We start from the raw sequence: 11,942 nt of genomic DNA on the forward strand, positions 1-11,942 counted from the left end.
AGGTGTCCAAGCTCACCCAACAGTTACAACATCTACGAGCTCCCACTGTGCCGCCCACACCGCCCGTTCTCCCACCACCAGCACCAGCGGCAGAAGATCTACCTGAGCCCCGTCTACCCACACTGGAAGGGTATTCTGGTGAGCCTGAATTCTGCAGAGCTTTTCTTACGAGATGTTCCATGCACTTTGCCTTACAGCCGCGCACCTTTCATAGTGAATCATCCAAGGTGGCATTTGTGCTGACACTGCTGTCAGGAAAGGCATCTCTCTGGGGAACGGCGGTGTGGGAGAATAAGGAAGACTGCTGCACCTCGTTCCAGGCACTCTCCGAGGAGATGAGGAGGGTTTTCGATCGCGCAGTGGCGGGTAAGGAGGCGGCCAGATTACTCGCCGATCTGCGTCAAGGTGAAGGCTCGGTGTCGGATTACTCCATCCGTTTCCGCACCCTGGCCGCAGAGTGCCATTGGAACGAGGAGGCGCAGTGGGACAGATTCCTGCATGGGCTGGCTGACCGCGTTCTTAGAGAAATCTACGTTTTTGACCTCCCTGAGACACTTAATGGACTGGTGGAGCTGGCGTTAAGAGTGGACGCTCGCCTGAATCGTGTGACCGGACTGACACGTCCAAATCATCCCCAGCACAGCGCGGAGGACCACCAGCCCAGTAGAGCGAGCGCGGTCAGCCCTGTTTCCGACCACGAGCCCATGCAGGTAGGGAGAGCTCGGCTTTCCCGGGAGGAGAGCGAAAGGCGGAGATCCCAAGGACTCTGTCTGTACTGCGGCCGGGCTGGTCACTTTATCCATTCCTGTCCGGTAAAAGAGCAAGCCTGATAGTAAGTATGAGGCTACTATCGGGTGGGATCTCCGCCGAGAAGACCTCATCACCATCATCGACCCTCCTCCCGGTAAGACTGAGATGGCCAACGTCCACACACAGCACTCAAGCACTACTGGATTCGGGAGCGGAAGGTAATTTCATGGACTTCAAACTGGCACTCAAACTTCAGATTCCCATCACTCCCCTTCCGCACAAGATAACCGTCAACGCACTCAATGGACAGGAACTTCCCCGGATTACTCTTGCTACCGAAATCATCACTCTCATCACTTCTGGCAATCACACGAACGCATATCATTTCTCCTCATGGACTCACCACTTGCACCAGTGGTTCTGGGACACCCGTGACTCACTCGGCACAATCCTCGGGTCGACTGGCACACTAACACTATTTCCACATGGAGTAACCACTGTCATGAGTCCTGTTTGGTGTCAGCTTGTTCTTCTGTGTCTGGTTCTGTGTTTCAGAGTGAGGCAGCGGATTTATCTAACGTGCCCGCGGAGTACCTCGACCTGAAGGAGGTGTTCAGTAAGTCTCGTGCTGCTTCTCTTCCTCCGCATCGTTCCTATGACTGCGCGATAGATCTACTGCCAGGTAAATCTCCGCCTAAAGGCAAACTTTACTCTCTTTCTGTTCCCAAGAGGGAGGCCATGGAGAAAATATTTTTCTGATTCTCTGGCCTCTGGTCCAAAGTCGCGGTCCCCTCCGCTCACGCATTTGTCCAGAGGTGCCGCCGTACTTGGACTAGAGCCCGTGAGACTCTACTCCAAGCAGGAGGGTGCATGAAGGCCAAGGCCGACCGCCACCTGTCAAAGCCTCCCGTGTACGTCGTGGGTCAAAAAGTGTGGCTTTCTACCAAGAATATTCCGCTCTGCTCCGTGTCTAACAAGTTAGCTTCCAAATTCATTGGCCCGTTTCCTGTCACCAAAATTATTAGTCCGGTGAAAGTCCGACTCAAACTTCCTCCTGCGTACATGAGAATTCACCCCGCCTTCCATGTCTCCAAAGTCAAGCCCGTGTTTTATTCTCACATTAATCCGCCTGCCCCGCCTGCCCCTGCCCTAAAAAAAATATTTTTTAGATGTTTAAAAAGTTTTTTTAATGGTGGAATAAATCGCTTTAAAAAGTCAAAAGTCTCTCTCTCTCTCTCTCTCTCTCTCTCTCTCTCTCTCTCTCTCTCTCTCTCTCTCTCTCTCTCTCTCTCTTTTCAATTACAACTAATGTGCTAACTAGTTTTGATTTGGTATTCACTTTGAAGTGCTACAAATTGCAATACAATCTCGTCTCCCACATATTAAGCTATTGTAACTACGCTTATTTCCGTCGTTGGTATAAGTGGCAGTGGGTGGAACAGACAAGAAATGTGCAGTTTTCTACCATCATGCTAATAACATTTCTTTAGTCATTCGGCAGTCTTGCAGCTTGAACCTCTGCAGGAACTTCTACTTTGTGGTACTATTAAAAAAAAAAAAAAAATCTGAGGATCTGAGAGTCCTTACAGGTTCACTGTAAGCATTTTTGAAAGATAGTCTGGAGCAAATCCATGCAATGCCTTATAACTAATAAAAGTTGTGTGTTTTAATGTGTGTTTTCCCTGCCTGTCAGCTTGTTCCAGAGAGTAACTATTAAAGTCTGAGTTTGCATCTTTAATCGGAGTCTTCAGTCTGAGAAAACCACAGTGTGACACGTAACCAGTGTAGTGACTTTAGTATAGGTATGTGTTTTCTCTTCTTGGTCTTTGTCACTTCTTGAGCAGCAGAGTTTTGTATTAATTGTAGTCTTTGGTAGACCAAAAAGGAGGGCATTACAATCAAGCCTGCCACTACTGCTAGTTATAAATGCATGGATTAGTCTTTCTGTATTACTCAGAGAGAGAGAGAGAGAAAGGGTCTTATTTTGGCAATGTTCTTAAGATAATATTGAGTTATATAATTTATCACCTTGTTTTTAAACATTTTCTTGAATTTACAGAGTGAAATATAGGCCACACAATTTTTATCCCTTTGACAGATATGCATCTATTTTTTGCATTAGTTCTTGCCCTTGTTTTTTTAAACATTAATTCCTCTTAGTTTATACTCACTTTCTTTTATTTTGAACAGTCTCTGAATACAATTTGGAAGTAAATTATTATATACTTTATACATTATCTGTGCAGTGTAAAACTCAACTAAATCAACTCATTTTAATGTAATTTAATAAATAACATATTTGTTGGTTCATAATAATCAGCCCGTTTTTCAATCATTATTGCTCTCTTTTGTAACATATTGGATTTATATTACTTTTATTTGTATGACCCCACATCTCCACACAATAAGTAATGTATGGAACTATGAGGGAACAATACAATATATACAGTGGTGGTCAGAATTAATGGTACCCCTGGTAAATATGATCAAAAATGGCTGTAAAAAATGGCTGTTTATCCTTTTGATCTTTCATTAAATTTTTTTTGCAAAAATCTAACCTTTCGTTGAAGTAAAATAATTGAAAGTGGGGAGGATATCACATTATGAAATAAATGTTTTTCTCCAAAACACGTTGGCCACAATTATTGGCACCCCTAGAATTTTATATATTCCCATTAATATTTACCTTTTTTTTAGCACACCTGGGGGCTGTTCCATAAACCAAGATTAGAGTATAAGCCAGGCTTATTTCGGTTAGTCAGGCTTATTTTTGGTAGATTCGGTTTCATAAATCAAACTTAAAAAAGTTCAAACTCAGTTACCCCGGCAACTTATGCTGGGAAACTAGCCTGGTCCAGGGCAGGCTAACTGTCAGGCTAAGCCTCAGTTGTTACACAGATCCTCTAACACTGACCAATAGGAACACAATGATATTACCACTGACACTCTCTCATACCATTATTGGACTTTATTAACCACTATTAGTCCAAAAATAAATACACAGTATACAGAAAATCAACTTAAATAAGGCTACAATGATATATATATACTACAGGTTTTCTTTTTTTACTGGCTGAATGTTTTGTGCCCAAGATTTAATTAGATTGTTTTAAAGATTTATGAATACATTTCTCTCTGGTTTTGTTTGGCAGCTGTAGTACATGTTTATGATTAGAAGAACATTAGAACACAATCTGAAAAAAGCTTTGTAAAGCATAAGTTAAAATCACAAAATTAAAAATAAATAATTACAAAAACAGAGTATATATTTTAACTGTAAGATGTACTTTATTATGTCTTTCAATTCAAACACATTTAACACAATTATACAAATTGACAGTTCCTTTAAAGACATCATATTTTCCCCCAATAAATATTCCTTATTTTTCCTTCTACTTTTTTTCTTTTGTGATAATACCCACCAACACATAGCCTAAAAACACACATGAATAGAACAATAACAAAAAAGTTCATAGACACTTTTACATATGATTTAAGGGGGAAAAGACAAAAAAACAATAAATAGTAATAAAAATTTAACATTAACATATTTATATCAAACTCTTATAATGACATATAATTCCTAATAGTTATTCAAGTAATATTATTTGAATATCAAATATTCAATATTAAATAAGTAAATAAATAAAATAACAAATTACTAGAAATAAAAGGCAGGGAGTGTTATATAAAAATGTAGTTAATAATATATATTCCTTTATTTTATGGAATATTCTTTGATTTTAGAGTTGCACATATCTTTTCAAAATGTATACATTTGCTCTTAATTTAATGTTATCCTCTCCATAATGTACTTTAGAAACTAAATCTACTCATTTAAAACTGGGGATTTTGATTTGCAAAAAAAATATTGCATTAAAAGCTGTAATTCTCAGCATTCTAAATAAGTATACATCATCTTTATTAAGTAGCATATGGTCCTATACCCAAAACTATATTTTGTATCTTTATATATTTAGTTTCTTAAAATAAACTTCCCTGAATTATAGGCTACTTCACTAAAGTACTAGCCTGTTTCTACCAGACTCTTGTACATTTCATTTGTACAGAGAGTCTGGAATCTCTCCATTGAGAAACGTTTACTTCCTTGTAGGCGGGTTCTCTGTTAAAGTTCAAAACTATTGGATCTGCCCAGAGTCACTCAGGATCTGCCATAGCCAATCGCTAACGTGTGGTCATGACGTATGTCATGCGCCGAAACCGGCCGGAAACATTTACAAATTCAAAATGTATAAGGACAGTGATGTATTCAGTCAACTGTCGAAGCTGGGTCTAATCATTAACAATACGCCGCTGCGGTCGTTTCGGATCTGCCGCAAATGCTGTAGGCTACAGTGATCACCAGGCTACTGCGCGATACGGAAACAACTTTTCTGCCTCCTTCACTTGGTCCTCCATTAGTGCAACAAGAGGGGAGACGACAACAACTATCGGCTTTGCATCCCTATCGTTCGCCTTAGCTAACTCATTCACCACTAGAACTGCCATGGCAGTCATTTTGACCGTTTTGAATTTTATATCTGCAATGTTGAAAAAATAAATACAATCCTGCTGGTACCTGACTTTTCCTAAAAGTGTCTGTATTTTCATTTAAAATGTTTTTCATATAAATTACTTATGTAAATTACACATAAGGCAAAAAAACAAAACAAATGAACCTATTTCGGCCATAAACGGTCATATTGACCGCACCGAATTTCGCGGTATTATACCAATATACGCAACAATACAATGTGGTAAAAAAAATACACTAAACATATTCAACAACAAATCATTTAAATTTAATGATATTCAGAACAGAACAAGAATGAAAAAATAACTAAAGCCAAAATGAAATGCTTTATAAGCGAAAGTGAAAGTAAGCGGCGTTGGGCTCACGTAACTCTCTAATTAGAATCAAAATGTTTCAACATTTGCGATGTATTTGGATGCTAAATTATTCTTTATCATAGGCTTTGAACTTCACTCACGTTCCAATATCGACGGAAAAAATCATCCTCTTCACACGCATAAAATGGTACGAATTGTAGCCTACTAGTACTGAGAAACAGAGCAGTGGAATTTTTATATGTTAGGTTGACTATTTTATTATTATATTTTATTATGGCTATAATGAACAGGCTGCAATGCTGTGTGTGTGTGTGTGTGTGTGTGTGTGTGTGTGTGTGTGTGTGTGTCGGCGGGCGCGATCGAACAGTGGAAACATGAAAACATAGGCTATAGCCTACTCCCCGTCATTTTGTTCAGGGCATCTACGAATATTATTTATTTATAAACAATAATTAAACTTGTTTAAATGTACAGTTTGGTGTTTTGTTTTTAAAAGACATCCTAATACAATAAATGCATTAATCTCTCAATTGGGGATTTATCATTAAAGATATAGAGTTTTGAATAGCGATCAAAATGACCGCTTGCGGCAGTTCTAGTTATGGAATTCTGGCACTTAGCTGGAAAATCAAACTTTTCCCGAACCCCGGGGGGAGGAGGGCCACAACATCATGGCCACCAACAAAACTTAGCAAACATTGTTCTCAGTGGCGTAGCCAGGGGAGGGGCCATGGGGGCACTGGCCCCTCCTGAAAACTGATTGGCCCCCCAGTGTGCCCCCACCCTTCTACTTGTCTGTCACTCACAAATTCAAATCATAATCTTTCAGTTTGTAGTAAATAACTCATGATTGCGTCGCGATGCTTCTCAACGAGGACCAAGAATAGCGAGCTGCTGTTTTCCAACGAAAAAAGCACACGGTAAGTTGATCTATTTTATATAGCTTATGTTTTTCGATTAGCGAGTTGTTGCAGTGCAAGAAGAGTTTGGTACTAACGTTACCGTCTTTCGGTGTTAGGACAGACCAGGTTCGATGACGATGTTATCTCCTAGAGCAGACCAAGATAATGCTAATCATTATATTTACTATGCTCCTCTGATGCTGAATGTAACACGGGTTTACTACTGCGTTACGATTTACTTATTTTTCGGCCGACATACGCAACAACGCAAGTGATATTGCATACGAGGTGACGAAACAAATCGTATGCCCAGATAGCACACGTACGTCGGGCCGACGTTGGCCCAACATCGAGCGTCGGCCTCCCTCCCTTTAACATCGCAAAGGCGTCGGCCAGGCGTAGGCAGATCTCTTGTCAGTCAGTGCTCTATTTCCCAGCTCCGTTACGTCGGCTTTAGGTCGGCCCACTATACGGGAGGCCGATGTCGCGTTGTGCTTGTGAACTTTCAAGTCGCTTTCAAACACTGGAGCGGCCGCGGCGCAGAGTTGCCATGGAAACGCCGCGGGACCACTGCGACTGGTAAGCAGGAAAACTCCCTCTCTCGCTGTTGTTTTCAAATTCACTGCTTTCAGGTCATATTAGTCTCTAAAATCACACGGATAATACACACAACTGTTCTTGACACTTCTCTTACTTGTAATTGATACGCTTATGTTGAATATTTACTTTTATAGACATGGCTTTGTGTCTTCGGAAAAAGTCCGTTAGCATCTCAACCGTTTTCAGAGAAGGTAGCAGCTAAGTTAAGCCATATAAATTGTCTCTGGTTAAGCTAAGTTAACGTTAACTCGGTTGAGCTTTTGTTTATGAAAGTTTGGGCTTTTAATCACCTCTTATGTGTATATGAGAGGTTTTGTAAAGGTTTTACTTGGAAGTGAACTAATTTATTTTACACAAACGTAAACATAAACATATGTAATCGGTGACGTCACTTACATGGAGAACTTACACTTACACAAGTTACATGGTTGAAACTAGATCAATGGTAAACAAATATTGATTAAAAAAAATGTTCTGTGATTTCAGCAGCAACAAAATAACCCATAACAGAGGGAAAGCTCCACGACTTCAACATTTCTGAAGAAAGCTACTGCTGGAGAAGTAGGAAATACAGGTAGGTAGGTAACGTTAGGAAATCCAAAACTAAAGAATTAATTACTGATTTTAGGAAACAGAGGCCCCCTCTTCCCCTTACTATCATAACCTATTGAGATAATACAAGAATACAACCTTGGCACAATAATTGATAGTAAGCTATGTTTTGAATCACACACTGATGCTGTTTGTGCCAAAGCCCAGCAGCGAATGTATTTTTACCGTAGACTGAGGAATTTTAACATTGACCCCACTTTGATGAGAATGTTTTATTCTTGTTTTATTCAGTCTGTTTTAACCTTCTGTTTTATCTGCTGGTTTGGTTCCTACAAAAAACGATTAGAGAGTTAGGACGTGTAGCAAGATTGCAGGCTTTAACTTTCCCCCTCTCTCACACATTTAGCAGCTACTCCAACAGAGTGGCAAAGAAGGCACTATCTATTGCAGCCAAGCGGCAACCTCCCCGTCTCTCTCTTGAAACCAACACGGAAGTGAGGCAGGGCTCTAGAGTGCGACCAATTTGGTCGCATATGCGACCAAATTTTGTAAGTGTGCGACTAACATTTTTCCTAGGTCGCACCGGTGCACCTAACGTCCTCGCATCCGCTGCCTCTCCACGAACGTTTGTTGGCGTTTGTTCTCCTTTGACGGAACTCGCACTCTTCTCTCACGCGATGCCTCAGCTCGCACAACATGACAGCCCTGCTTAATGAGTGACGACGGAGGACAGAATTAAACATTCAAACGTAGCCTGGTTACACTAAAGGTCTGTTATAGCCTATTAGTCTGATTTTATTTTAAATTTCGGCTTCCAAAGATTATAAAAAATAATATATTGAGGTAAAACCATTAAAAACTATCTAACTACGCGCAACTTCTTCCCTTCGCAGCATTACGCTGTCATTTCTCCCTAAAACTCAGATTCAGAATCAGCACGATCGGTGATTGTTGTAAATGCAGTCTAGGTACTGTTGCTAAATTGCGGGACGCGTTTAATAATTGAAAGAGCTATTAAAAAACACAAAAATCTGCGCAAGAGATGTTGTTCGCATGGCGGCGCGCGCTCCGAAACAGACCGAGACAAGCAAATTATACTTTCGGTTTCATGTGCAGATTGTGCGCGTCTAAACGATCAATTGTACACAAAAGCGTGTCAAAATTACCGGCTTTGAGATTCACTAAAAACAGTTTATGTCTTAAATGGACGTAGTTATGGAAATAGTTGGGAGAATATGGTGCATCAGTAGCCTATTAGATCTGCACCCGGTCTTAAAGGGGCCGCAGTCTAATAAACATGCTGACGATTGCGCCATTACTGCAAATCAAACAACAAGAGAAAAATCACTCACAGCTCTTGAAAGAATAACTTCAGCTTTAATAAGCATTAATCTATTTATGATAAATTTTACAGTGTTATTTTACATTTTATTACTTTATTAGATTTCTTTTTAGACCATGCCTGAACAGTAGTAGGCCTTCCTGAAATTAAAGCACTGTGTAGGCCTATATAAAGTGTATCTTTGTTTAATTGTTTATCTTTTGTTTATCTATTGTTTATCTTTGTTTATTATATATAAAACAAAAAGAACCATAAGAATACAGTTAAAGTACTGTATCGATAAGCAGTATCGGTAAGAGTAGGAATACCGTTAATAATTGTGCTTCAAAAAATAAATAAAAGTTTTTACCTACACCTTCTTGTTTAAATTCATTTACATAATATATATGAATGTGTATAGAGCGTGATAAAAAGGTGACCTTAAAATTGTGGCGTTAAAGGTGATACATCCGAGGAAAAATTTGGGTGCACCCAAATTTTGTGCTGGTGCACCTAAATAAAAAAGTTAGGCGCACCAGTGCAACCAAGGCAAAAAGTTAGTCTGGAGCCCTGTGAGTTGAACTGCAATTCATTAACTGGCCGCTTGGCCTGGCTGCAGAAGTGAGTCAAATCTGTATCTCCCTCATGTTAAAATTACCAACTTTACAGCAGAAAAAAAACATGTTTACAGCCTGGTTCTCTCTGTGGCTTTGGTCTATACAGCTAATTTTGCCCTTCATAACAACTGTGAGGGGGGTGAATTTATTTATAACTCATCCGTTTAGTTGATTAATATTTAAATTTAAGGGTGTGGCCACTTTAGTGACAGGTGGATTCCCGCTGATGTCAATGCTAGCCGTTTGTCTGCTGTTACTAGCCGTCACTTCACCTCAGCAAATGTTAGCTGCTGAACTTGCCTTTTCTGCGGTGTTTGTGCTTTTTTTCGGGATTATTTCATACAATTTAATACTTGGGTACAAAGCCCACGTCTTTGGATTCAGTCGTTGTCGTCGAGTATCGTTTGAGAGAACAACCAGCGCTGTATTTCAGTTGTTTTCCTCTGTGAACATGCACTAATGGATGTCAGACAATTTCGTTGCTTTTTGGGGTTTTCAAATTTAAAACGTCAATAAAGGCTCGTTTGTTCTGCTCTCACGGAACAGATGGATTATAATATGCTTATGTACCGTGACCGTCAGATGAAATCATGCAGGCGTCGGCGCTTTCTCCGTCCGTGCAATAAATGCACATCGATCCATGAATGAGCGCGGATTTTCTAGCGCATTTACTTGCACTTCAAAGGCAATATATCTATGGTTTAACGGTTTAACCCATTTGAGAGGCGGCCAAAATCAGAATTTAAAATGGACTGAATAAGCTCTCTACGAACTTGAGCGATGCCGCGCTGACGGACCATGAAAGAGTGACTGACATGTAACGTTATGCACATAAATATCACTGTCACACACAAACACTCTCGAAGTAATACACAGTCTCACTTGTAGCCATGTATTTAACTATTATAATATTTCGAAGGGCAAAAACAGGAACTTTTAATTGGCTTTACATCATCAGCTAACTCGATCACGTCGAGCTAGGTGATTTCAGATAGCCAGGCTCCTCAGCTCCACTCACGCCCCGCCTGTTTGCCTATTTTCTGTTATCCGGGAGTGACGCAAGGCCAAGATGGCGACGGATGGCTCCGCCCACTTTAGGCTTCAAAAATGCTCTTCAGAAACCTACGGGTGACGTCACGGACACTACATCCATATTTTTTTACAGTCTATGATTGCAGCTGACCCTAGTCATCCTTTGTCCTGCCAGTTCAAGCTACTTCCCTCAGGCCGTAGGTACTCCATGCCCAGATGCAGGTCAAATAGATTCAGAAACTCATCTCAGAAAAGCATTTCACCTCTGCTGTAGCTTATATATAATATAGCTTAGCTATAGCTTCTTACTTGTAATAAACCTGCCATTATATAATAATATTGTTGGCTCTGTGACAAATGGTGTGTTGTGTTCCTAGATCCTTCAATGTTGATGCCCTTGCCTCCACCGTAGCAGAGTTGGGCTGATCATCATCTCTAAGGCGCTATGAACCATATGATTAGTAAGTAAAACTTCAAACATACACTAATGTCAAACATACACTAATTGTGTTGGTAAAAAAATTATGTTTTGAAAGAAGTCTCTTATGTTCACCAAGACAGCATTAAAAACAATAATATTGTGAAATAATATAACAAATTTTAAATAACTGTTTTCTATGTGAATATATTGTAAAATGTAATTAATTCCTGTGATCAAAACTGAATTTTCAGCATCACAGCTTCATATGATCTTTCAGAAATCATTCTAATTTGATGATTTGACGCTCAAGAAAAATGTATGATTATTACCAGCTTTCATTTTCTCAAAGGCGTAGCAGAATACCCAGGGCTTGTGTTACACCTATCACAATTTCTAGCCACTGGGGGACCATAGGCAGGCTAGGGGAACTCATATTAATGTTAAAAAACCTCATAAAGTGAAATTTTCATACCATGCAACCTTTAAGTGTTTTCTACCAGTTTTCTATGTGAGGAAAACGCTTAACTGTACATAGTAGTCTATTTTTAATTAGTATGGTGTTTACAGAGTTATCATTTATTTATTTTAATATCACTGTCTATGCGTTAAGTCACGTTCTGCAAGTGCAAATCTCTAAATTCAACTTTGGACTTGTATTTTACAGGGGACAAGTTCTCAAATTCACATCTTTATGCTCTTGAGTTTTGCTACTCTTTTACTTTCATAAATAACCTTCCTGATAATGTTCGGGGCTCAGACACACTCTCCCAATTTAAATCTAGACTAAAGACACAACTCTTTAGCCAAGCATTCAATTAACACATCTCATAATCTTGTTTTACAGTTAATATGTGATGAAATAGTAAAAAGTGCACATGATCATCTTTTGCCTGAAA

General features: G+C 39.7%; 1 long non-coding RNA gene across 1 annotated transcript; it reads left to right on the forward strand.

Annotated features, from left to right (window-relative positions):
• The first annotated feature begins 6,964 nt into the window (after positions 1-6,964).
• Positions 6,965-11,283, forward strand: LOC308706319. The gene is made up of 4 exons (XR_014032023.1): positions 6,965-7,082; positions 7,590-7,677; positions 8,062-8,149; positions 11,003-11,283. It is a non-coding gene; the product is annotated as an uncharacterized lncRNA (long non-coding RNA).
• Positions 11,284-11,942: the final 659 nt, after the last annotated feature.

Source organism: Scardinius erythrophthalmus, assembly GCF_964197995.2.
Source record: "Scardinius erythrophthalmus genome assembly, chromosome: 1".
Classification (NCBI taxonomy): Eukaryota; Metazoa; Chordata; class Actinopteri; order Cypriniformes; family Leuciscidae; genus Scardinius; species Scardinius erythrophthalmus.